Source organism: Papaver somniferum, chromosome 4 (assembly GCF_003573695.1).
Source record: "Papaver somniferum cultivar HN1 chromosome 4, ASM357369v1, whole genome shotgun sequence".
In the NCBI taxonomy this organism is placed as follows: Eukaryota; Viridiplantae; Streptophyta; class Magnoliopsida; order Ranunculales; family Papaveraceae; genus Papaver; species Papaver somniferum.
Window position 1 is genome coordinate 28,220,048 of NC_039361.1, and position 25,482 is coordinate 28,245,529.

Consider the following 25,482-nt stretch of genomic DNA (forward strand, 5'->3'; position numbering starts at 1 on the left):
TTTTGCTTTCTGTTATCGAGGTTTTTGTAATATATTTCAGGCAAGATAGATAGTAATCACAAAGTTCTTTTCGTCTTAGACTTTGTGATTTCTCAAGATAGATATCTAAAGACTGATCTTAGTTGATCTTTCAACGATTGTTCTTGAGAGGTGGTTCAGAACTAGGCTGCTCTTCGGGAGTCGTAAGTTCCGGATTTTGTGAGGTTTGTTATCTTGTATATTCCAAAATCCCCGGTGTTGGAGAATAACCCAGGAAACTAATAAACCGCACTCTGGTTGCTGCAGGAGGAGTTGAAGCAGCAACAGGAAAAAGGAGAAGAAGAAATTGCATACGACAAAACAGAACTGTCATTCTCAAGAACAAAGAGTCATTTACTCAACCGCATAAAAAATGAATCGTTGTTCATCTATAATTGCCAAAGGCCTTTAGTGACTAAAGCTGACTCTCTGAAAAAGGGTTATGCCGCTGTTTCTTGTAACAATCAATGCTTTTCTGATATTTCTTCAATAAAAACACCTTTTGAACCATGTTTCTATCTTTTGAGAGTGTTTTGAGCATGATGAGCTAAACTCCAACACTGGGATAACGGAGGAAGCCCTTTTTCGTCACCGTGGTAATTCTATTAATTCTAATATGACTTATTGCATTGATTTTTAATTGATTTATGATTTTTGTTGAATGATTTTGATTTGAATTGATGGGTCATGCTTTCTTAAGTGTTTTGATGTCTCATAGCTCGGTTGAACTCACCAAGACCGAGACTTAATGTTAGATCATAGCTCGGTTGAACTCACCAAGCGTTGGTATGTCAAGTTTGGTTGTCATATTTTAGTTTCAAAACTCATCTAGAGTCGCTTTATTAAATACTAGAGTCAACTTCGTTTAGGTTAGACTAGAAAGTCTAGGAATGTTGAGACATACAAGTATTACTCTGAAGGCCTGAAGAATGTGAAGAAGTAGCGAACTACAACGAAGACAACATCCTTCCACTTGAGGTTAGTAATATTGAATTGAACTGTTTTATTCCTAACGTATCTTTCAAGTCGTGCTATACTGAAAACATAACTGTGAAGCTGTATATACTGTACATATTGCATAATACTCTAGTGATCTGACATGATTATAATAGTATGATCATAGTATTAGGAAATTAGACTACGAAGTATAATGCTTATCTTTTGAACTTCGTAGACATGACATCGACATAATCTTGTATATATTTTTATGATTATGTGAATGGGTTATGGTGAAGATTTCATCCAAGGAAACAATGTTTTACATTTTTTTAAAGGAAATACATTCATGAACTTGTTTTATGAATCGAAATGGAAATTATTAGGCTTATTGGTCCGGTTATTCATTGCAAATCTTTGGATGACCAATATGTTTGAGATGGTATAACCGATCTTAACTTATGTTATGTATCTTGGAATAACTAATCACAATGCCTGACTTATGATTTGGTATGAATTGTTTTTATCAATTGGTGCAACTAATCACATAACTAGACTTTGATCTCTTCTTCCGGCTTATCCAGCCCAATTGGTTGGGTCTAATTGCTTGCAACAGGCCTGTTATGTCTTCTAGAGTCCATAGTACCATATACATCCATTGAATCTCCTCAAAAATCGTTCAAATTCCACTTTCAAAACTGTTCTTCGCTGCTGCCATTTTTCCCGCCAGTTTCTGTTTTGAATTTTGAGAAGGAAACTGACCTCCCCCTAATCCAGTTATGGTGTCCCTTTAGCACATGCCCTGAAATGGGGTGCCCCTTATCTAACTTAGGAGTGCCTTTAGCAATTCTTCTGGGATGTTTTCCGCACTTTTTCGTGGTTCCTCCGAGCTATTTTTGGGGTACTTCCGGTACACTTCTGGGGAGCTTCCGGTATGCTATCTACAGAGGTCCAAATGCCATATTTTTAGCCAATTTTTCCGCAAAACCTTATTCTTCTAAAAACACCTGCAAAGAGATTAAAAACCAAAATAAGTACAAGAATGGGCACTAACAATATACACAATTGAGATAAATATAAGACACAAAAATCTGCCTATCATCTATTCATTGCAAATCTTTGGATGAACAATATGTTTGAGATGGTATAAGTGATCTTAACTTATGTTATGTATCTTGGAATAACTAATCACAATGCCTGACTTATGATTTGGTATGAATTGTTTTTATCAATTGGTGTAACCGATCCTAAGTAATCACCATGTGATGGTATGATCGATCCTTGTAATTGGTGTGACCGATCCTAGTAATTGGCGTGATCGGTCATGAGTATGTGTAATCGATCCTTGTAATTGGTGTAACCGGTCCTGGTAACTGGTGCGACCTATCACAAGTAATGCCAGGTGTATATGGAACCGATCCTTGTAATTGGTGTAAATGATCCTAGTGACTAGTGTGACCGATTACCAGTATTTCCATAATTAGGTATAACCGATCCCAGTGATTGGTAGAACCGATTGAACCCATGTAAGTGATTTGGTATTTGATCAATCACATAGTAGTCCTTGAATACTGGTGTTAGAGCGCTTCTCGGTCGAACTCGCAACCGTTGCTATCTCAAGCTTGTTTGTCAAGTTTAGTTGCCAAAACTATAAGTCTTGATTTCTAGTCTAGTTATAGCTATGTCTCGGATTAGGATAGAAAGTATAGTTGAGCTTTAGAATTCACGGCGTTCATTAATTGAAGACGAAGAACTACTAAGGCGAGCTTATGGAACTTCATCAACAAAAGGTATGTGGTGACTTGAACTCATCTATCATTCAAAAGTATATCTACTCTATCTCCTATTTGAGATAAATGTCGTATAACTATATAGACTTCAATTATACACATTTGATATTTCGAGCTGAGTTTAACTCGCATAATATTTCTCGAAATATGTCTTGGTAAGCTTTTGCTTTAACCAAGTTCATCATATATTCTTGACGAAAGTCAAAAGATGATCATGTGAAAATCACCTTGTAACGTCTTACTTGATCTGTGTGAGACAGTCATTTGATATAGACTCGGAATGTTTCAAATTGATCATTCAATCAATTGAAAATTGCTTTGAAGCTAATAGTTTGTGCGAGACAGCTATTGTCGTCTTCTAAGAATGTTTCAATGATTGAAATGGGAGTTTAGAACAAATAACCATGATTGGATATAACACAGTATGCGTACTTGTATGCTAACTGTTGCAAGTTATTTCAAGTCCAGGAACCATAATATGCATACCCGTGTGTGTACTGGTTGGCTAATGAAAGTCCGGGAACTTAGTATGCATACCGGTATGCGTACTGGCGTGAGTTTCAAGTCCCGAGATTTAATTGAGTTTGGAAGGTATGCGTACCCGTTCGCATACTGACGAACACAAACTTAGTTCGGCCACTTAGGTATGCGTACCCATATGCATACTTGAGTAGGTTATGTTCTAAAATCGATTTGTTCATGAACTAATACATTTATATAATAAAGAATGCAATCTTTTACAAACTGTGTCTATACTGTTCATGAATTGATTCGAGTGAATCAAAATTTATTTTGCTTCAATTGTGTCTTGTATACTTCTATGAGAATATAAACAATTGAACAACTCTATAACTGAGTCATTTGAACTAGTTATGGTTAAGATGAACAAGGTTGATATGAAAGTGTTCATATGGCTAACTTCGGTTAACTATTGTTGAGCCAACAAAGGTGTACACGTTTAGGTACGGTTACTCATATCTAAATGAAGTCACTTTTCATTTGTGTGTAACAAGCTAAGTTCGATCTAATGGTTGAAAGATATTAGCTTGAGTCTAATCGGGTTTTCACTTAACGATGAATATTAAATGCTTTGTTACCAAGGTAACATTGATTGCAAACCCTAATTTGAAGACTATATAAGGGAGAACTCTAGCAACTGGGAAACATAATCCCCACACCTCCTGTGTGATACTAGTTGCGACTAGAGTCGATTCTCCTTTAACCTTAGGTTTTTCCAAAACCCTATAGGTTAACGACTTAAAGACTTCATTGGGATTGTGAAGCCTGACCCAACTATTTTCTCTGTAGTTGTGTGTTCTGATCTTGCTGTTTTCTATCGCATTGAGTACTATCTTCTCTAAGATTTTCTCGAGATTTAATCTCTGATAGGAAAGATAAAAATTAGTCACAGACATCTTCGTCTCATCGTTTGTGATTCCACAATATCTTGTTTCGCTAACATACGATTAAGATTATTGTGAGGTGATTGATATTACTAGGTTGTTCTTGGGGAATATAAGTCTGGTTTATCAATTGGTTCATGTTCACCTTGATTTATCAAAATACAAAACAAGACTCATAGGTATATTTGTGGGAGACAGATTTATCTATTTAATAGACTTTTCTATGTGAGACAAATTGGTTTATCAAGTTTTCGACTTTGGGTCGTAGAAACTCTTACTTGTGGGTCAGATCATCTAAGGGAATCAAGTGCGCAGAATCCGGCGTGGTTCTAGAGGCGTAAGGAACGTGACTATACCTTGATCAGTGTGAGATTGGTTAGGGATCAACTACATTCCAGTCCGAAGTTAACTTGGAGTAGGCTAGTGTCTGTAACGGATTAATACAGTGTGGTGTTCAAATCTGGACTAGGTCCCGGGGTTTTTCTGCATTTGCGGTTTCCTCGTTAACAAAACTTTTGGTGTTTGTGTTATTTCTTTTCCGCATTATATTTTCCATATAATTGAAATATCACAGGTTGTGCGTAAGTTCAATCAATTGTGAATCCAACCTTTGGTTGTTGATTAAATTGATTGACACTTGGATATTGTTTTTTGATACCGTCCAAGTTATTTCTTATATTCAATCGGGCTCGCAAATTCCTATTTGTTTGATTGCAGACTGAATTAAGAAATTGAGATATAACTCTTGGATATACTTTTATTAAGATTGAGTCTGACTGTCTAATTGATTCTCTTGAAAGTATATTGGAGTTATTCCATACAGATTGCTAAGCAAAATATTGGGTGTAGTTGTTAGACTCCCGTGTTTTCAACTGGTGAACCAATTTTAAACTTGTTTGGAAGCGTGGTATAACCGATTCCAAGAATGCAAATCCATGTAAATATGAAATAAGGATTTGCATTAAAAGATGTCAGCATACGTTGAACACGAATAGTAACTCTTATCATTTATTGTTCAAAGATATTCCTTGTACTCAAGGTGATCATGTACCAAAATAAATTGAGAATCTTTTAATTAAGGTTTTTGGTTTTATATGCTTTAATTACCAGCAATTAAACGCATATATCTAGAGAATAAAAATTAGTAGTGTTCATTTACCAATTGGATATTTTCTATTGAGAGATTTCGTAAATATTGGACATGCATTTATTGGAATTATGAAACCGAATTTTGCCATTCATTGCATATCTTGAGAATACTTTCGGTTTTGGAAATTCCTTCGTGTCCAAACATCCTTGGTCTATAAATACCTAAGTTTGCATTTCTAGCAAATTATCCTAAGAGCCAAGCAAACTTCATTTCTTGTTGTCTCTGGTGGAACCGTCTATTCGGAGAGGAAAGTATCCTAATTAGGTGAAATCTCTTATGACCGCTCGTTTAAAGACTTCTGTGGGATCAAGAAGCTCTACGAGCACCGTTGGTGGGAAACTAGATAATCGTAGTGTTATTAGTTTTCAATTGATTTGATTGACTAACGATTGTTGAAACTTTGATTGTACCTAGTTTGTTTATTCTTGAGAATCTTCTCTTCTGATATAAGATTCACTCAAACTAGATCGAAGTATCGACGGGATCTTTAGAACTGTTGTTAGATCTAAAGACATCTTATGATAATCCATTGTTAACAGACTCCGTTATGTACGTGATTGATCACAAGATACTCAAGTGGTGTTGTGCAGGTTATTGAAGATTAAAGAAGATTTGAAGACGAAGAAGATTTCTTATTAGTTTTCGTATCTTAAGAATTGTTTGCACAAAACTTGATCGGATGTGATCCAACTAGAATCAGATTTATTCGATTGATTAGTTGTGTGAGATCGGCATTCTCAATATATCTCTTTGAGATCTATTTTGATTAAGTGTGAATCTATACTTGACTATTTCGGTAGTTAAAGTATGATCTAACCAGACAAAGGAGTTTATTGGACTAAACATAAAAGCTTTTGTCAACGACTCATCTAGATCTTGTAGCAAAGATTTATTAGAGCGGTTACCAAGTATATTCTTCCTTTCCTGTTTGGAATACGATCCAAAGGACTTGTTATTCATGTGCATGACTTTAGAAGTCGAAGGCGCAGGGATACTGAGGGAACTAAGTAGCTAGGGGTAGTCTGCTTGATCTCAACTATACGAAGTTGGTTTAGATTTTATATAGCGGCTTAATTTTGAGAGTATACAAAATTGGACTAGGTCCCGGGATTTTTCTGAATTTGCAGTTTCCTCGTTAACAAAATCTTGATGTGTCTTTTACTTTGATTTCCTCATTTTATTTTTTTATTATAATAAAGTAAAAATACGCATATACGTTAACTCTGGATTACTTAATAGTGATATTATAGAGTTTGGTTATTACCGAACCTATTATCAAGTAACATACTTCGTTGTTGTATTGTCTCGATCTTGTATCCATAGTCAATCACACAAGTTATCTTGTTGTAGTATTGTCTCGATCTCGTATCCATAGACGATCACACGAAGTGTGAACTGAATTGTCGTATTGTATCGACTCTGTCTATAGAAGATCACTTTCGGTATAGGACTTATAGGTTGAAACAAAAAGATTGCGGTGTATTTGGGTACCCTCGTCTTTTCACTTAACTAATTGTAGGCTAGAAATCAAGATATAGTTTTGATAACAAGCTTGATATAGCAACACTTGTGAGTTCGACCGAGCAATGCTCTAACAATCTCCCCCATTGTCAAGTATAGTGACAACTATTTAATACAAATGGTAAAAAAAATAAAGTTTTGAAGAAAAAAAACTCCTTGATCCACCATGTCTTCTTGGTTTCCTTGGTTTCTCCAACTCTCCTTGAACTCTTCGTTATCTCAAGTTGCAATGATTCTGAACGTGTTCAACTCAGCATCATTGTTGTTGAAGAACCGATTCCATGGAGATAACAGATTTTTGAAAATAAAATATTCTCAATCATTGTTATGCAGACACATAGTATCATTATCTTCTCTCCAAAGTTCAATTGTATCTCAACACTAAAGTAATACTATGGTGATATGTTTTTCCCTTACATCTTTTATTTAATAGGAAAACCTATTGCTTAAATGATCCACTCCCCCTTACATAATGATCCATAAACCATATGTATGTAGTATGAAACTAAAAAATAATTCTCCCCCTTTTTGTCAATAAAATTAACAAAGGTACGAAAATCGCGGGATCACAATGAATACAACCAAAAAATATCTCAACCTTAAGGAAGATGGAGATACTACATAATAACAAATTTAAAATGTAACTCCTCATATCAACTTGTTTTAGATGATATCACATAGTAATAAATACTTAGCGCTCATCCTAGGAGATTAAAAAGATACAAGCATCCCCTTTATAATTCCACAGCCACACTCTCTACAAAGATATATAAATTAAGCACAAGTTAATTTAAGAACTGACCATACTTTCGTGAAAAAGAAGGATTTGTGGACATTAACAAATCACAAGGATTTATATCCATAGTATCGACATAAATTAATCTCAAAGCCAGTTACAAACAACGAGACAATTTTACTCGATTTTACTCAACATAAGAGAATCTTACGGAGTGTGTCAAGCAGCAAAAATACAAAAGTGCGATCAAAAGATCAATACTGCGAGAAAAAATCTCAAAGAGTTTGTTCTATTTTTCGTTTATTAAAACATAATAGATTTAACTTCTGAGTATATATGAAAAATTAGCTCAATTCACGAGAACATAAAGGCACAAATATTTCATAATATTTTTGCAATAATTAAACCAATAATGATTACATACTGCAAGTTCATCTTCAAACAACTCTGGAATTTAAATAAATAAATCTAAAAACATGCAAGATGAAAAACGTCTATGTGTAATGACAATCTTTGCTATACCAAACCCTAGTTATCCTTCTCAAGAATAAAATCCTCAAAAGAAGTTTCCTAGACATTAAGGTCTTTGAAGAATTCCTTATCATCTCCAAACTCCATATCAATGACTGGAAAGGGAACATACGGTTAATGAATGAAAGAGTTAGTTCCTGCAAACCTGGTAGGTTGTTGATTCACAAGGGCATCTTGTAGTTTGAGATATTTTTGCAAAATCTTCTTTAGTCCCTGTACCTCCTTCTTGTTTTTCCTAAGTTCTCCAAGAATATTTTCAAACCTTATCTGATTGGAGTAATCCGATCTAGGTTTCTTTGATTCCTCCTTCTCTTCTTAAGAGATGAAACAAAAGGAATAGACATCTCTTTCACCTTGTTAGTTGGAATAATATCAACAACCATTGCAACAAGGGTTTCATGAGAAGATATTGTGCTTGGAGCCTCCATGATTCATTGAGAAAAATGAATTTGTGAAACACAAAAGTATGGATCAACAGGAAAACCTTCTTGAGAAAGAGATATGAGTCTTGAAGTGAAAGTCATTTACCATGCATGATTTCGGAACTTATAAAGGTTCATGCACACAAAACCTAAAATGGAACAAAAATGTCATTTTTATCCCTTTTTTATTTTAAATTTTGCAGATCGAAATTTACAATACCAATACTTGAGACATATGGATATCCAAGCACTAATATTCAAACTTTGATCCAAAGCCCTGATGTGTAAGGTTCTTATCTCTTTTAAGGGCGCATGAGATAAGAAGCACATTTCAACACACTTAGATTGTATTGCGGTGAGCAGACTGCTCACCACCAGATTCCTGCACAGAACTGACAATATCCTTCAAAATGGAATGTTTAGTATGAACTCTTCTCTTTGTTTGAGAATATCCCTTGTCCATCAATATTTTAGAAGAAGAAAAGTTAAATTTGTGTACCATAGAATTGGAATTCTGAACAAGTTTAAGTGCATTTTCCAACCGATTAGCTCTTCGTTGCAGTTTGTTGGCATACCTTAGTTTATGTTTGTATTTGAAACATTGTACAAGTCAGTGAACTTTACTGGTACAATAAGGACATGTCGGATTGGAGATTATTTCAAGATCAGCCTTGGTGGTTAAACATATGGCACCTGAAATAATATTAGAATTCTCATTAGTATACGAAATATCCATCACATCACCAATGATTTTGATGAAGAATCATCAATTAAACTATCAAGATTGATATGAGTATTGCTACAATTATCAAAATTGACAATTTCACCCAAGAGCGCTACACTTGAACTTTCTTTCTCTCCAGAATAATAATGATCTGAGGTTTCATCAAGGTCGCAGCCAAACTCTTGTTGCCAGTGTATTTTCTTTGATTTGGACACTCATTGGAAAGATGACCAAATCCTTTACACTTGAAGCACTGTGGCATATCCTCATCGTCAGTATCATTAAAATCTCTGTATTTAGAAGAAATACGATTATGTGGCTTAGCTGACATTGGAGGTTTGTCCCTAGAGAATCGTTTATTTATCTTCCTAAAAAGTTCTCTAAACTGTCTTGTGATCAGAGAAACTGAGTTATCAAGATCTTCATCTGAAAAATCAGGATCGACAAGATCATCTCCAGAGTTGTCAACACTTTCACCTTTTGGGGTTTTAGTGTTTTTCAGTGCCTTGGATTGTAGTTCATGATAAAATATTTTCAACTTTCCAACAAGAATGTTTCTGGAAAGTGTATCAAGGTTATTTCCTTCCATGATGACATGTTTCTAAGACTCGTATCTTGCTGGTAAGGGTCGGAGAATATTCATCTTAATGTCCTTTTGGGAGATAGTCTTCCCTAATAAAAAACAGGCATTAACAATAATAGACACCTTTTGATTAAATTCTTCAAATAAATCAACATCTGACATGCAGAGGTTTTCCCAGTCAGAAGTTAGGTTTTGAAGCCTAACATCTTTCTCTGAGGTATCTCCTCCGAATACGATTTCTAAGATATCCTAAGCATCTTTAGACCTAGTGCATGAAGTCACATGGTGCTGAAGATATGGGATTATAGCGTAAATAATAGCGTTTAAACCGTCTAAATTATGCTTTATAACACTTATCTCGGATTCACTATATTCTATTAAGGCTTTCCAACGATAGCTCTGTCTACAACAACTGTTGGTGCGTTATAACCAATAACTACAAATTTTCATGTCTCAAAGTCACAAGCTTGTAGAATGGAACACATACAGATTTTCCACCATAAGTAATTTGAGCCATCAAATTCTGGCGGTATGTTTATAGAGATTACACTCTTGTCCATATAGTCAGACTGCTTCAAACACAGAATTATTAGGTCTTAACGTGTTTTCCTGCTTTGATACCAACTGAAAACGCAGGGGGGACCAAGATACACCGCCAACTTTTTCTTAGGAAATCTGTATGAACAAACTCAACATAATTCCGAGAGTAAAAACCCATCAAGGAAAGTTCCTAGAGTTATATATATATCTCTCTCTTATTGTTAGAACGTTACAGAATTGAATTCGTGAACCTAACTTACAAAGAGAGTTCTTGGACTGTACCAAAGACCAATTTCCAAGGATCAATCAAGTCTTTTACAACTAACAAGGTTGGACCTAGATATTGTGATTGATCAACGCACAACCTATGATATTTCAATTATAAAGATAAACAATATAATATGGAAAAATAAATAACACAGACACCAAAAGTTTTGTTAACGAGTGTTTGTGGGTGAAAACCGTTTCTGGTGATTTTGGAAATTTTGGGTGTGTGGATGAGAAACGAATCTAAACCCTAAAAAATGTACTGCACGGGAGTACTTTTGATTCGAGAGATCAATCTGTATAATCCTGACCTAAACCAAGAAATGGTCGTTCCAGGCTTGTTTCAGTCACAAAGTGAAGGAGAAGGGTTAGTCTTAGGGAGGGAAGCGAAGAGAGTGTGAAGACCAGAATCGTTGATTCTGATGGTGTGGTTGTTTATGACTTGTATCTGAAGTAGAACTGGTTAGCAGAATGGAAAGCTACCAGGTGATTTCTAGATAATGTGTTGTTGCCGACCAAAAAATTATCGTTTGGTGGAAATAGGTGAGACCTATTTATACAAGTTATAGTGAAACGCACCCTGGTCTCGTAGGAAGTGGAAACGATTGAGTGGTGGAAGAAAAGAGTAACGTGTAACTGTCAGACTTATGCTTCCATGATGAGGGAAGTGAATCGTGTAACCGCCATTCATTACGCTTCCATGATGAAGGAAATGAATTGTTTACACCGTTACTTTTCACCACCACTAATTATCCCACTTCATGACACTTTCTTGTAACAGGCGCATTGCACGCCACACGCTGTAAACCGCCAGACCAATACCCTGATGAGCATCCCCCAGTTTATGACATATTTTGATGTCTCGAGTGTTTTCGTGGAAAACATGTAGCACTTTGCTACGTGTGGCAAGTTAAAATTGAGAGGCTTGCCGCAGGTAAATAGCATGTGATGCTAGGCTCGCTTTGGCTAGTCGCCTAAAACTTGTCGCGAGCTTACCGGTTTGGTGGCGAACTTCGATGGCCGAGATCGCATCCTATGAATAAGGGTAGCCGTTTATTATGGCTACCTTGTGTTGGCGCCTGACAATGGCGTATTGGCATTGCGACATGACTTGTGCATGCCAGTGGCACGATGGTGCAAGTGGCGCCTGACGTAGCCAAGGTCGCTGGGTTTAGGCGGCCGGTCGCCTAAGAGTTGCCACATGTCCATCAGTTCGGTGGCGAACTTGGATGGCTGAGATTGCATCTCATGAAGAAGGATGGCCATTGATTATGGCCACATCTTGTTGTATAGCGAAGTGACGTCATCCACATGCTAATGACATGCCAGTGGCGTAGCCATGGCATAGCGGCATGCTAGTAGCTGCGGTATAGTGATATGCCAGTGATGTTGCGGCATGGCCAAAGCCAAAAATTGGCTCTGTGTCCAATGTTAGGGTTTGTCTCCATGGAAGAATTCGCCGTAGAAGAATTAGGGCTTGGCGTGGCCAAGGCTCCGTGGAAGAATTCGCCGTGGAAGAATTAGGGTTTGGCGTGGCCAAAACTTAGCGCCGTGGGAGAATTAAGGTTTGGCGTGGCCAAAACTTGGCGCCGTGGATTCGGACCCACATGTGGCGTGGAAACATTGGCCTTGTTGCCACGCCAATCCCTTTGCTCTAGGAAAAGTTATTTGGCTTTGGTGGCAATTTGGTCAAATTAGGGTTTGGCATGTTGAAACCCTAATTAGTGCATGTGGCATGCGGCTGCGGCATGGCGCTACTTTTGTGCAAATGGCACCATGGCTATGCCAAAGGAACTATGGCAAGGCCATAGTGTGGAAACGACCACAGGAGTAAGAATTGTCGTGGGTGGCTATTTATGGCAGGTTGCCACGAAGTGGCATGTTTGCGAGGTAGCATGTTGCGAAGTTTCCGCGGTAGAGTAGCATGTTGGTATGATACCGTGGTAGAGTGGAATGTTGGCACGCCGACCAATATGTTGTTGTGGTAGGGCGCGTTTGGCTTGTCAGTTTAGCATGGTAACGCGGCAAGGTGCGTTTGGCATTTAATGTATGGTGGCAAGTTTAGAGAAACTTGATTGGCCACAAAAGGGGGTCGGCCAAACATAAGGCGCGACCACACTTCTGGTGAGAGTGTGGCGGATTTAGAGCGGCCTGATTGGTCGAGGGAAATAGGGTCGGTTTAGGATGGGGGGTGGCCAGTGGCGCCAGCTGGCCTAAGACATGGCCACGCCTCTCTTTGTTGTTGCGGCTCCCTGTTTTTCTTATTCTAGGCGAGGTTGCACCTGCCAATCCATGGAGGATTAATTGCTTAGTTTGTTTAGGCTTGATTTTGATAAGCAAGGTATGGTATATTGCGCGAGGCGCGAAACCCTAACTTATGCAAGTTAGTCAGGACGATTGATTGAATTTTATGTGTTCACACAAAGCTCTTTTAAGTTTATTGATAGAGAGCAGCATGCTTTTCTGATTGAATACCTTATGCAAAGATCTTATCCTTGATATTTGGAGATTCGTGCTACTCTGCTGCGAGTGAACACAAATCGTCATGCCATATCAACATTAAGAGTTCAGTCGGAGAACATAGCATAGAAGGCATTCAAAAGAACTTATATTAAGTGAATATACGCGAGGCGCCGAAATTTACAGAACATCTGGGATGGTTGCTACATTCGCCAGTCTGGATAAATTTCATGTAAGTATATTGAGTGGCTCAATAAATTTGCCAGTGGAGAGGTTAGCACACGTGGATTTGTTTCCTTGGAGAGTGACGTCACATCAGATGCAAGGTTTTACGATTTTAACCCTAAGCTAAAAATCACCATCAACATTAAGTCCCCTGCTTAGCTCGGAACAGTGGCATTGTTGCGGGGTAAGCATGAGATGGTGACAGACGAGGATAAAATCGAAACAACAAGTCACGAAGAGATTGTCAAGAAGATTTGTCTAACTTTTAGCGGAAGGCATGAGGAATCCGTGATCCTTGCATTGGCCTTTGCGTAAATTCGTCTTGGCCGTGGGAAGTTAGCTTCAACGCTGCATCTTTGGCTACTGATTGGCAGAGGTGGCATTGCAACTTGGTACACGAAATGGTGAACGGTTTTAGTTGGATAGGTCACAGAACGTATGGAGATAGCGCTGCTTTGAACGGCTAAGATGGCGCTTCCTTGGCTGGTGGAGATGACGCTGCTTCTAACGGCTAAGATGGCGCTTCCTTGGCTGGTGGAGATGGCGCTGCTTCGAACGGCTAAGATGGCGCTTCCTTGGATGGTGGAGATGGCGCTGCTTCGAACGGCTAAGATGGTGCCGCTTTGGCTGGCTACGGAAAGGTGGATGGCGCGGATAGCCTGGAAGGTCCAATAGTGAGGCTAGCTTGAAAGGGCCAATGGCGTGACTAGCTTGGAAGGGCCAATGGTGTGGCTAGATTGGAAGGGCCAATGACATGGCTAGCTTGGAAGGGCCAATGGTGTGACTAGCTTGGAAGGGCCAACGGCGTGGCTAGCTTGGAAGGGCTAATGGCGTGGCTAGCTTGGAAGGGCCAATGGCGTGGCTAGATTAGAAGGACCAATGGCGAGGCTAGCTTGGACGCGGAATGTCTGGCATTGTCTTGGCCACAGACTGTTGGCGCTGGCGTGGGGCTTGGCTGCGACGTGGAGATCAAACCCTAATTATCCCGTATATACAAATATCTAATCCAGTTGGTATCACACATTTGAAGCCTTAATTCACGGCTGGTAAAAGGATCTTCTTTCTCAGGCTTCATCAATCCGCTGAATATAAGAGGTGATCTTGAATCCTTCGTTCATACAGATCATCATAAAATCGCGTCCACTCTTCACAGGAACTATTTTGTGTTTCTTCTCTTAGTTCCCATTTTGTCTTCCTCATCATGTAGATCGCCGGTGCAAACATGGTAATTTTTTTATTTTTTTTTTGTAGCATATAATGGGATCTTCCAGTGACGATCGTAACTCTGACTCTTCGGAGAGAAGTTTTGAAGCCGAAAAAACCCAGTTTTCTTCTCATGAGGAGGTGCTAGACAGAATTGATTCGCTGTTCCGTGAAGCTGACGAGATTATACAAGGCATGTCTGTCTCCCATTTACGCAGAGTGCGGATGTGTGTTCAGACTCTCACGGCTTCGGTGGATATGGAGGAAAAGTGGAGGCACGATGAAGCATCTCGGCGTGTCGGGAGATCTCAGAGTAATGAAGCTTCTCTACAAACTAGTGCTAGGTCTGAACGATTCGCCTCTCAGTTGAAGCGGCAGGAAACTGAGTCCATAAAACTTTTAGGTGAGAGCCAGTTTAATTACCCTATCCATGATGGTATCGTAATCCTCGACTTTGATGCGAACGAACCGAAGCATCCTCAAAAAGCTACTGGAAAATCTCTTGAGGAAGATGTCGACACGGTTTACGAAACTGAAGCAGCTTCTGGAGTGGACGCCGAAACTATTATCAGGGACGTTGAAGCGACCGATGAGGATGTCGTCAAGGAGGACGAGGAGACGGAGGCAATATATGTTGGGGCCATTGGAGAAGCCATGGAAACATACGCTGGGACTGCTGTTGAAACAAACGTCGGACAGGATGTGGAAGCTGCTGATGCCGAAGTGGCTTGTGGATGGGATGTTGCGGTCGCTGATGCTGAGGCGGCTTCTGGGTGGAATGCTGGAGTCGCTGCTGCCGAAGCGGCGTCTAGATGGGAAGTTTGCTGCCAGAGAAGGTGCTGGGGAAAGTGCTTGAAAAAGCTCCGATGAAGGCGTTATTGATCCAGGCGTCTTCCATTAACGACCATTTTTTCCACTTTTGCTATTTATTCTCGGCGTGTAGCCGCTTTTAATATTCCAAAGGTTTAATTTCGCTTTCTTGCTTCCATGGCGGAGTTGGGGTTTCGCCAAGTAACATTCCGTTATTCAGCCTTTATGGCTTCACATCTCTGAATGAATTAATAAAACCTTCATACTGAAAATATCCAAAACCCCTTTATGCGAAAATAAGTTGCTCGCCCTTCTAGCCATCGAATAGATGGACATACGCCGTACACAAAGAGTGTGGATGGAATTTGCCACAGGTACTAGCCGGCCTGTTTCGCAACCAATGCCTCCGAACGCCGACATCACGCACAGTAACTCGAAACAGGGAAAATAACAGCAATGGTTAAAGGTTCGACCGACCTGTTTCTTAGTTCTCCCTTGTAGCAGTATCGTTGTCAAACATCCCGAAAACCAGAGGAGCGTTAAGTGAGATTTGAAGCCGGATATTTTTGAAAAGATATCTGTTCTGCATCTTGATGATCATCTTCCTTGCATATTCCCTTCTTAAGTACTTTTGAATAGATATTTTTGTGGTGGTTTGGTTTCTCTGGTTTTCAATCGACGGGTAATGACTCTATGAGAGTTTGGGTTTACTTGGTATTTTTATTTTAAGATGGTCTGGGAAACTTTTTAAGGAAAGATGTTCTTTTAATTGAAGTTGAAAACTCTACTTATGAATGCAAGCAGTGCAATCATTTTTAGAGAAGTTACAAACATTGCGTGAAAAGGGAAAATGCTGAAGGAAATGCTAAAAGGAGAACGCTAGAGGTGGAGGTAGTACAACGTTTTAGGTATTGAAGGGTTTGAGCCATCGCGAGTGAATCGTCACAGCTTCCAACTTGTCGACATTGATGAGTTTGCAGTAACCACCCAAAATAACATCCGCCACCAGATACGGCTCGTCTTCCTTCCCTTTAGGAGGATCGGGTCGAGTGCATATCTTCACTGTTATATCTCCAACTTGAAACGAGGTCGTCTTGACTACCACATCTTCAATTTGAAACGGGTTTGGGCGTTGCGCAACCACTTGATTTTTGAGCTCGTCATCTTTGGTTGTGACCACTTCCAAATTTCTGGCAAAGCATTTGAAAGGCCCAACGTCCCATTCACATCTCCTAATGGCGCCCGGGTTTGTAATCGGACCGAGTCCCCATGCCTGGCCGAGAGGAGAGGTGACTGGGTGCAGAAAGGGTTGTTTAAACAGACTTACTTGTGTTCGGAATCTGCGGATGAACGAAGACGGTCTTTCTCCAGGCAATTGAGTTACATTGGTAAGTTGTTGATACGACAACATGTAGTCTTCAAAGTTGTACGGCTTGTTGGAAATTCTTTCGGGTATCTACATCGGCAGGGGGGATACTCTTAACTTCGCTTTGTTGCCGTGTACCCATGCGCGTCCCAGAATCATGTCGTAATTTGAGAGTTCTTCGACAATGTGGAATTTTCCATGTGTTAGAGTATTTCCCACCTTGATTTCAAGGTTGATGTATCCATATGCGTCCATCACCTCTCCGTCCAAGATTTTGACCACGGTTGGGGAGCGGGTAGCCTCCTGCTTCGAAATTCCCGCAGCTCTCAGAGTTTTGATGGTAACGATGTTGAAGTCAGAGGCTGCGTCGATCAATGTGTTGTAAAGTTCGGCGTTACTTAGATAAACCGTGGTTAGCAGTCCCCAGTTGTATTTTCCAGCACCGCTTCCCGAGGGAGTTTGGGGTTCTGGCGTGATTTCTTCAGTAGGAAAGAGTCGTTTTCCCGATACAACACGATTAAGGGCTGTGAAGATATCTTGACGCCGTGTCTTGGAGAGATAGAGAATTTCGCACATATGCCGCATCATGGATTGCACAGTCTCGTGTATAGAGTCCCTAAAGACCATGCAACTCCTGACTGGAAGCGGATCTCTGTGAACTCTTTCGTTGTCTAGTCGAAGCTCCCCTGCTTCTATCTTTTCTTTGAAGATATGCTTTAGCTTATTGCAGTCACTGGTCGGGTGGTGGAAAAATATGTGGTAGCGGCAATATTTGGGGTTTGCCATTTCCGATTCGGTTGGTGGGCGCCTGGTGGGAGGTAGCCTGATGGCATCATCTTGGATTCATGATTCCAAGAGTTCAAGCACTTCCTCGATTGGGAACGGGAAATCCAAGACATTTTCTCCAGCTTCTTGATATCGCATGGGAGCTTTAGCGGCGGTCTTCCGTGGCGGAGTTGTCTGTCGTGCTGGTGCTGCACGCTTGGATTGTTGTTCTGCCGTTGGAGCCTTCCTCTTTCCTCCTTCGTCTACCACGCTCACAGAGGAGGGACCAGTGTTGTATTGCTTATTGATGAGGCGTCTATTTCCTCGAGTTTCGTGTGCGTCCTCGCTTCTGGTTGGCCTGGTTCTCTCCAACAACGCTGGTGTCGTTGTGGCCGATCGTTTTGCATCTTCATGAAGTTCAGAGAATGTCTGGAATCGCAGATTCTCTAGTAAGGCGCGGTAGATGGTAATCATGTCGTTGATGCAAGAATCCACCAGTTGTTGTTCGGTCACGTTTGGGTCATGACAATCCAGTGCTTGAATTCTGAGCCTTTAGACAAAATCATTCGGATGCTCGTTGTTTCGTTGGAACATCCTTCCTAGATCTGAGAAGGTAATTTTCTCAGACACAAAGAAGTACTTCTTGTAGAAAGCTGCAACCATGTCAAACCAGTTGGAGATGTTGCCTGTCGTAATGATGTTGTACCATGTGTATGCTCTTCCAGTAAGTGATTTCAAAAATTCCCTCAAACGGAGAACGTGATTGTATTCGTGTTCCCCCAGGGACTCCAAGAATTGAGAGACATGTTCACGCGCATTACCGGTGCCCTCATATAGAGATAATTGAGGGGAAGAGTACCCCCTCGGTAGAGGAACTCTTTGGACTTCCGGGGGATACGGGGGTTGATGCTGATGCATGTCCATGGAATCGCTTTTGTCTCGGTTTCGGAGAAGTCGTTCCAAATCTTCCCGTGTGACAAAATTGGATGGTTGATTTCTCTCCGATGGAAATAGGGCCGTTTTAGGATGGGGCGTGGCCAGTGGCGCTAGCTGGCCTAAGACATGTCCACGCCTCTCTTTGCTGCTGCGGCTCCTTGTTTTTCTTATTCTGGGCGAGGTTGTACCTGCCAATCCATGGCGGATTGATTGCTTAGTTTGTTTAGGCTTGATTTTGACAAGCAAGGTCTGGTATATTGCGCGAGGCGCGAAACCCTAACTTCTGCAAGTTAGTCAGGACAATTGATTGAATTATATGTGTTGACACAGAGCTCTTTTAAGTTATTGCCAGAGAGCAGCATGCTTTTCTGATTGAATACCTTATGCAAAGAGGTTATCCTTGATATTTGGAGATTCGTGCTACTCTGCTGCGAGTGAACACAAATCGTCATGCCATATCAACATTAGGAGTTCAGTCGGAGAACATAGCATAGAAGGCATTCAGAAGAATTTATATTAAGTGAATATACGCGAGGCGCCGAAATTTACAGAACATTTAGGATGGTTGCTACATTCGCCAGTCTGGATAAATTTCATGTAAGTATATTGATAGGCTCAATAAATTTTCCAGTGGAGAGGTTAGCACACGTGGCTCTGTTTCCTTGCAGAGTGACGTCATATCAGATGCAAGGTTTTACGATTTTAACCCTAAGCTAAAAACCACCATCAACAACGAGGAAACCGCAAATGCAGAAAAATCCGGGGACCTAGTCCAAATTGAACACCATACTGTATGAAACCACTACAGACACTAGCCTACTACCAATTAACTTAAGTTTGGAATGTAGTTGAGCCCTAAAAGGAAATCCACCGATTAAGGTACAGTAGCGCTCTTTACGCCTTTTGAATCTCGCAAGACTCTCCGCAATTGATTCCCTTAGATGATGTCACCCACAACTAAGAGTTACTTCAACCTCAATTGAAGACTTTAAACCAAATATACCTCCCACAGATTAAGCCTATAATTGATTTCTTGATTTACGATCCAAACGGATGATCAGATCAAATGATAGATCCAGGTGATGGAAATCGATAGAAACTTAGACAAAAGTCTGGATATCCTCAAGATCCGGACTTATGCAACCCGAAGTGCAACCTAGATTATTATTCACCTCACAAGTATAAAACTTGCGGAATAAACAAAGTATGAGACGAAGAGGCTTTGTTGATTACTATCTATCTTGATCGTTGGAGCAAGCTCTACAAACAATCAAGATTGTGATACTTAAGTTATCAAGATAAAAGATAACTGGACCTGGCTTCATGAATCCTTGTGAAGTCTTTATATTCGCTAAAACCTAAAAAGGTTTCTGGACAGGACGACTCTAGATACAACTAGGACACAACAAAAAGTAGTGTCGGGATTCAAAGATCCAAGTTGCCAAGAGTTCCCCGTATATAGACTTCAAAGCCTATGTTGCTTTAGTTTAAGCTAAAATAGCTTTGAATCCAAGCAAACAATACCTATGAATCTTGATCACATATACAAGATATACACTATGGTTAGGTAAACCGTAACTGAACCTTGTATAAAGACTATGTTCAACATGGTTAGACGAAACTAGCCGATTTGAACTTAAAAGCTCAACGCTCATTTTCATCTTCACTAAGACGTTAATATTGAGTCACAATCATGTGGTAAATTGAGTCTAGTGTTAATTAGAGAAAAGATCAAATGCAAATTACTTCATAGAAATAATTTAATCGCAATTGAATCATGATCAACATAGTTCATAAATGTACAAGGTACAATTACTTGAACCGTTTTTGAATCAGCTAAGTCACAGTACGCGGACCGGTTTATAAACTCATATGCAATTACCGAGTTCCGGAGTCTACAGAACTTTCCAATTCATAAACCGATTTGCATACTTATGCAATTACTAAGTTCTGGACTCTACATAAGTTTTTAATTCACGTACCGGTTTGAAAAATTTGACCCAACTCAAAGTTCCAGAGTCTACATAACTTTTTAGTTCATGTACCGGTTTGCAAACTCTTAGACCTTTGCCGGTTCCGGAGTTCACAGAACATTCATCTTGCGTACTGGTTTGCGTACTAAACTGATTCTATAATATAAAACTGTTTTGGTTCACATACTGGTTTGATTATTTTAACCCGGTTCCCTTATCATAATTGTTTGTATACGAATATACATACCTATCCGGATCATGAAATAAACAGATTTTCCCATGATGTATATACGAATATGCATATCACACAAATCTGAAAGTCGATATATAGCTACTCCGCTACGTTACGAATACATGTAATACTACTTCAGACATATAACAATTTTCTCAGTTTGTAAGACTGATAACACTATCTTGTATTCCGAATATATTAATTTTATATTTCTCTAAATCAATTCGAAACATTCCTGAGTAACAACAATGACACTTATCAGTGTTCCAGGCTATTTTCGAATGATGAACTTGAATCATGATTTGGTTCCAAACAATAAATTGTTCTCCACCGAATTTGATCAAGTATGAAAAAATATTCATTAAGCTTAGTCATTATATCTTGAGAAATTCGTAAACTAAATAATTAGTTTTCGATTCGAAATTCTTGTCTATACAAGCTAGTCTAATTAGTTATGCGACAATCGTCCCAAGAAAGAAAAGTGAATATAACCTGAGAAATAGGTGATTCAGTCTTCACTTACCTTTTGTTGACGAAGTTCTACAAAAATCTTTGGTTGATCTTCACCTTCAAACAGTAGAACGCAAATGATGACTAGATCATTTCTTAACTCCATTGTCCTAGACCGCGACTTAACTAATTATAGACTAGAAATCAAGATATAATTTTGACAACTAAATTTGACAACAAGCTTGATATAGCAACACTTGTGAGTTCGACCGAGCAATGCTCTAATAACAACCCGTAGACGAAGATCGATAATCGAGTTAGATTCATACTAATAACCACATATCAATCTTGCGTACATATTTCCATGATATGAAAATATGCATCTTTATTGGCGCCTACTCGGGATACATCATATTTTTTATTTTTAATCATAATCTCAGGTTAGATCATTATTTGATGTATAATTATCCTTTATTTTGGGAAAATGATTTTTCTATGAGAAATTGCATATAAATATGATTATCTTGATCTCAAATGATGAATCTAAATGTTATTATTAATTATACATGTTTAATATCTTGATCTACATCTTAATGTCATCTATATATCGACATGGATTCATGTTCATATCGTTTTTAGATTAATCTTCAGGTAAATCATTTTGATTTATTCCTAAAAAAAACTTTTAATCTACATTTTCTCTGTTAAAATCATCTCAAAATCATTTTCATTAAGAACTTTATCTCATTTTATCTCAATTGCATTAGATCCAATAGATCCGTTTGCATCTCATCTTTTATCTCAAATTAGAGAATTAGTTAACTAAATTTGTCTAATATCTTCATCATTTTCTTATTATTATGTGCACATCTTGAGTGCTTAATATCTCTTATAGCTTAAAATTTCACGAAATTCACATATCTCTAGCAGATTTTTATCGATCTAATCTTTATTGTCATTATCTTATATGTTAATCATAAAAATATAGTAATCCCTGCATCTTTAATCATAATATCTTTATTTGTCATGAATTTAACCGACATGGATTTAATGAATATTCTGGATCTCGATATTTCCATATTTGACTAGCAAGATTCTTTTAAAAATAAAGAATTCGAAGTTTCTTATAGAAACAATATACATCGTCTAAATCTGGTGGAACATCAATTATCTGGACTCGAAATGAATCAAACCAAGATTTGAAGCTAGCTTAGCCGGAAGTTTTCCCCTTTTCCCTTGTTTTTAGCTAAGATATACTAGACATTAAGTCGTCCAAGAAAACCTATGTATCGCATCATCCAACTTCATTGTTACTGGAAATAATGGTGTTTCCTGATAAGCCTTGTGGTGATAAAACTGCAGAAGATTGAATTGTCCATACTTATTTTCTTCTCTAATATCTAACATCCAGTCTTCATCTTCTCAAAAGTTCCAATTGAGTATTTCTCATCACCACCATCTGCCTCCATCTTTAGTAGATTTACTAACTAGATTCTAACCCTGAAACTAAGCCAACAAAACCTTGTTGTAGTACTCGACTAGAATGCAACGTGAATGAAATCTCTCTACATTTTTTTTACCCTTGGAAGCACCAATGATTTTTTTTCCACATGTATATTATTTTCATCTCTCAACTTCACATTTGATCTCCTTGTATTGTTATCTTTATGGATCATAAAAACAGTTAAACTCATTGTTCTTGATTTCTTTATTGATTGAGTCATAAATCCATCTTCATCTACTATCTTGTTGATGTTTACCGTTTTCAGCAAGAAAAATGACTGGAAAACCCTTTCTCACTCCTAGTTTCTCTCCATGGAACTATAAGCATAATGAATCGCTGACATGCAATACGTGTCATATGTTAGAAACCATCCTGATATAATTCCATGGATGCTAGACTTGAGGTTATCTAAAAGTTTTAAAAAATTAGTACAACTGGTGAGAAATAGTAGTGGAGCACAAAACGAATACAAGCTTCATCAAAAAAGAGAAAACGTGTATAAGTAATAGAACATTGAAAAAAATTGAAAAATAATTGAACCTTATGCATAGTGGGATAAACTAATATCCCCATGCAAATGATTTGGAGGCCAACTATCGATGGTGAAAATATTTTAGCTATCATATCTTTCTAAAAAAAAAATAATTTTTGTCAACATACAAAAACAAAGAAAACACAAAGCAAAAACTAATCAGGGAAAGGTTCTGCTAAACAAGGAGGATGGGAGTTGAGCCACCAATCACTATTGCGAGAGGATGAAACAAATTTTACCAGATTATGAGCAACAACATTTTGCATCTTCTTCGACAAACTAGGTGTCAAATATGTTATGTTCTTCTAAATTCCAATATGGTTAGGTTTCATGTCAACTTTCAGAAGTTTAAGGTTTTAACTCGTTTATCTCTTTTATGACAAAGATTACATTTTAGAAATCTTCCTTGACACATCAAATCGAAATAAAATCCACAGACTGTCTAGTTTATCTCTCTTATGACACTTTTTATATTTTAGAAATCTTCATTAACGTATCAACTCGAAATACAATCCATAGACTGTCTAGTATAATGGTAATTATTTTACGTTTTAGTTTATTATTTATCTCCTTTATGTATACCATGAGTTTTGCTAAATCCGTGAGTAGCTAAATTTTATATTTGATTCTGAATGAAATTAAACCCCCGATAAAGAATCTTGATTAGTAATATAAAATTCATTTCAAGGTTTATGAGAAATTTCTTAACATCAAGCTTTCATAGCTCAGTTGGTTAGAGCACCCGTTTAGTAAGCGGGAGGTCTTGAATTCAACTCTCAATGAAAGCAAAAAAAAATTTCCCTAGACTCTCTTTAAACAATTGGTTTTTTCAACAAATTTTTCTTCTTCTGTTTTTCAAGTTTAAATTATGTTATCGCTTGTTTATATTACTTTTCACCTACCTTTTTCGTAAAACATACATCGATAGTTCTACAACTACTTTTGGTTGTGTGGTCTGTGTAATCGTCTTACAACTCTTTACACAAATAATAACTCGAAGATCTAACAATTAGTTACATAGATAAACTAGTAAGTAGACCGAACCTATTTCACAAAGCATAAATCATCATTGGACTATTAGAGATAATACCTTGAGAATTTAAACTTTTTCTTTAATCATTTTTTTTATTGTGGAGGTCGGGATTTTTGCTTCCTTCATTTTTGTATTTTTATTAATATAGTCTCCCTTTTAGTTTTTTTTTTCTTAAATATTTTTGAATAACTAAACAAAGCAAATTACATACTTTTGGTTGGTAACCTAGCAACAAGCTGGGCTCTAACTCCTTTTTGAATAGCGATACCTAATCTATGAAAAATAAAGCTCCAACTCCTTTTTGAATAGCGATACTACTAGTTTTGTCCAAAAAAGAAAGGTATAAATTTTTTATTGAAATGCTTCCAAGATTTTTTTACCTTTTTACTCGATCGGAGTTGTAAATTCTCTTCATATGAGAAACCAAAAAATTATCTCTCATTTCCTAAATTTTTAAAACCTCTTATTTCTAGTAATAACTCTGACACTATCATGAAATATGTCTAAATCCGTATGCAAACAATGATAATTCTTTTTCGTTCTAGTTTATTATTTATCTCCTTTATGTATACCATGAGTTTTGCTAAATCGGTGAGTAGCTAATTTTATATTTGATTCTGGATGAAATCAAACCCCCAGTAATGAATCTTGATGCGTAATACAAAATTCATTTCAAGGTTTATGAGAAACTTCCTTAATATCAAGCTTTCATAGCTCAGTTGGTTAGAGCACCTGTTTAGTAAGCGGGAGGTCTTGAGTTCAACTCTCAATGAAAGCAATTTTTCAAGGTGTGGGGATATTTTTTTCTTAGTTTTTTTCCTAGTTATCTAGGTTCATGGGTAGCAGACTCTCTTTAAACAAGTGGGTTTTTTCAACAAATTTTTCTTCTTCTGTTTTTCAAGTTTAATGAAAGCAATTCAAGGTGTGGGGATATTTTTTTTTTCTGTTTTTGCCTAGTTAAAGCAAGTGAGTTTTTTCAACAAATTTTTCTTCTTCTATTTTTCAAGCAATTCAAGGTGTGGAGATGTTTTTTCTTCTGTTTTTTCCTAGTTATCTAGGTTCATGGGTAACAGACTCTCTTTAAACAAATGAGTTTTTTCAACAATTTTTCTTCTTTTATTTTTCGAGTTTAAAGCATGTTATCGCTTGTCTATATTGCTTTTCGCCTACGTTTTTTCTAAAACATACATTGATAGTTCTATAACTATTATTTTTGGTTGTATGGTCTATGTAATCGTCTTACAACTCTTTACACAAATAATAACTCACGGGGTCTAACAATTGCTTACAGAGATAAAACTAGCAAGTAGATCAAACTTATTTCACACAATATAAATCATCATTGGACTAATAGAGATAACACCTTGAGAAT

At 37.9% G+C, this 25,482-nt stretch overlaps 2 non-coding genes across 2 annotated transcripts; both read left to right on the forward strand.

Moving 5' to 3' along the window:
* Positions 1–23,791: 23,791 nt before the first annotated feature.
* Positions 23,792–23,865, forward strand: TRNAT-AGU. Its single transcript has one exon. It is a non-coding gene; the product is annotated as a tRNA-Thr (tRNA).
* Positions 23,866–24,814: 949 nt separating this feature from the next.
* On the forward strand, positions 24,815–24,888 carry TRNAT-AGU. Its single transcript has one exon. It is a non-coding gene; the product is annotated as a tRNA-Thr (tRNA).
* The last annotated feature ends 594 nt before the right edge of the window (positions 24,889–25,482 follow it).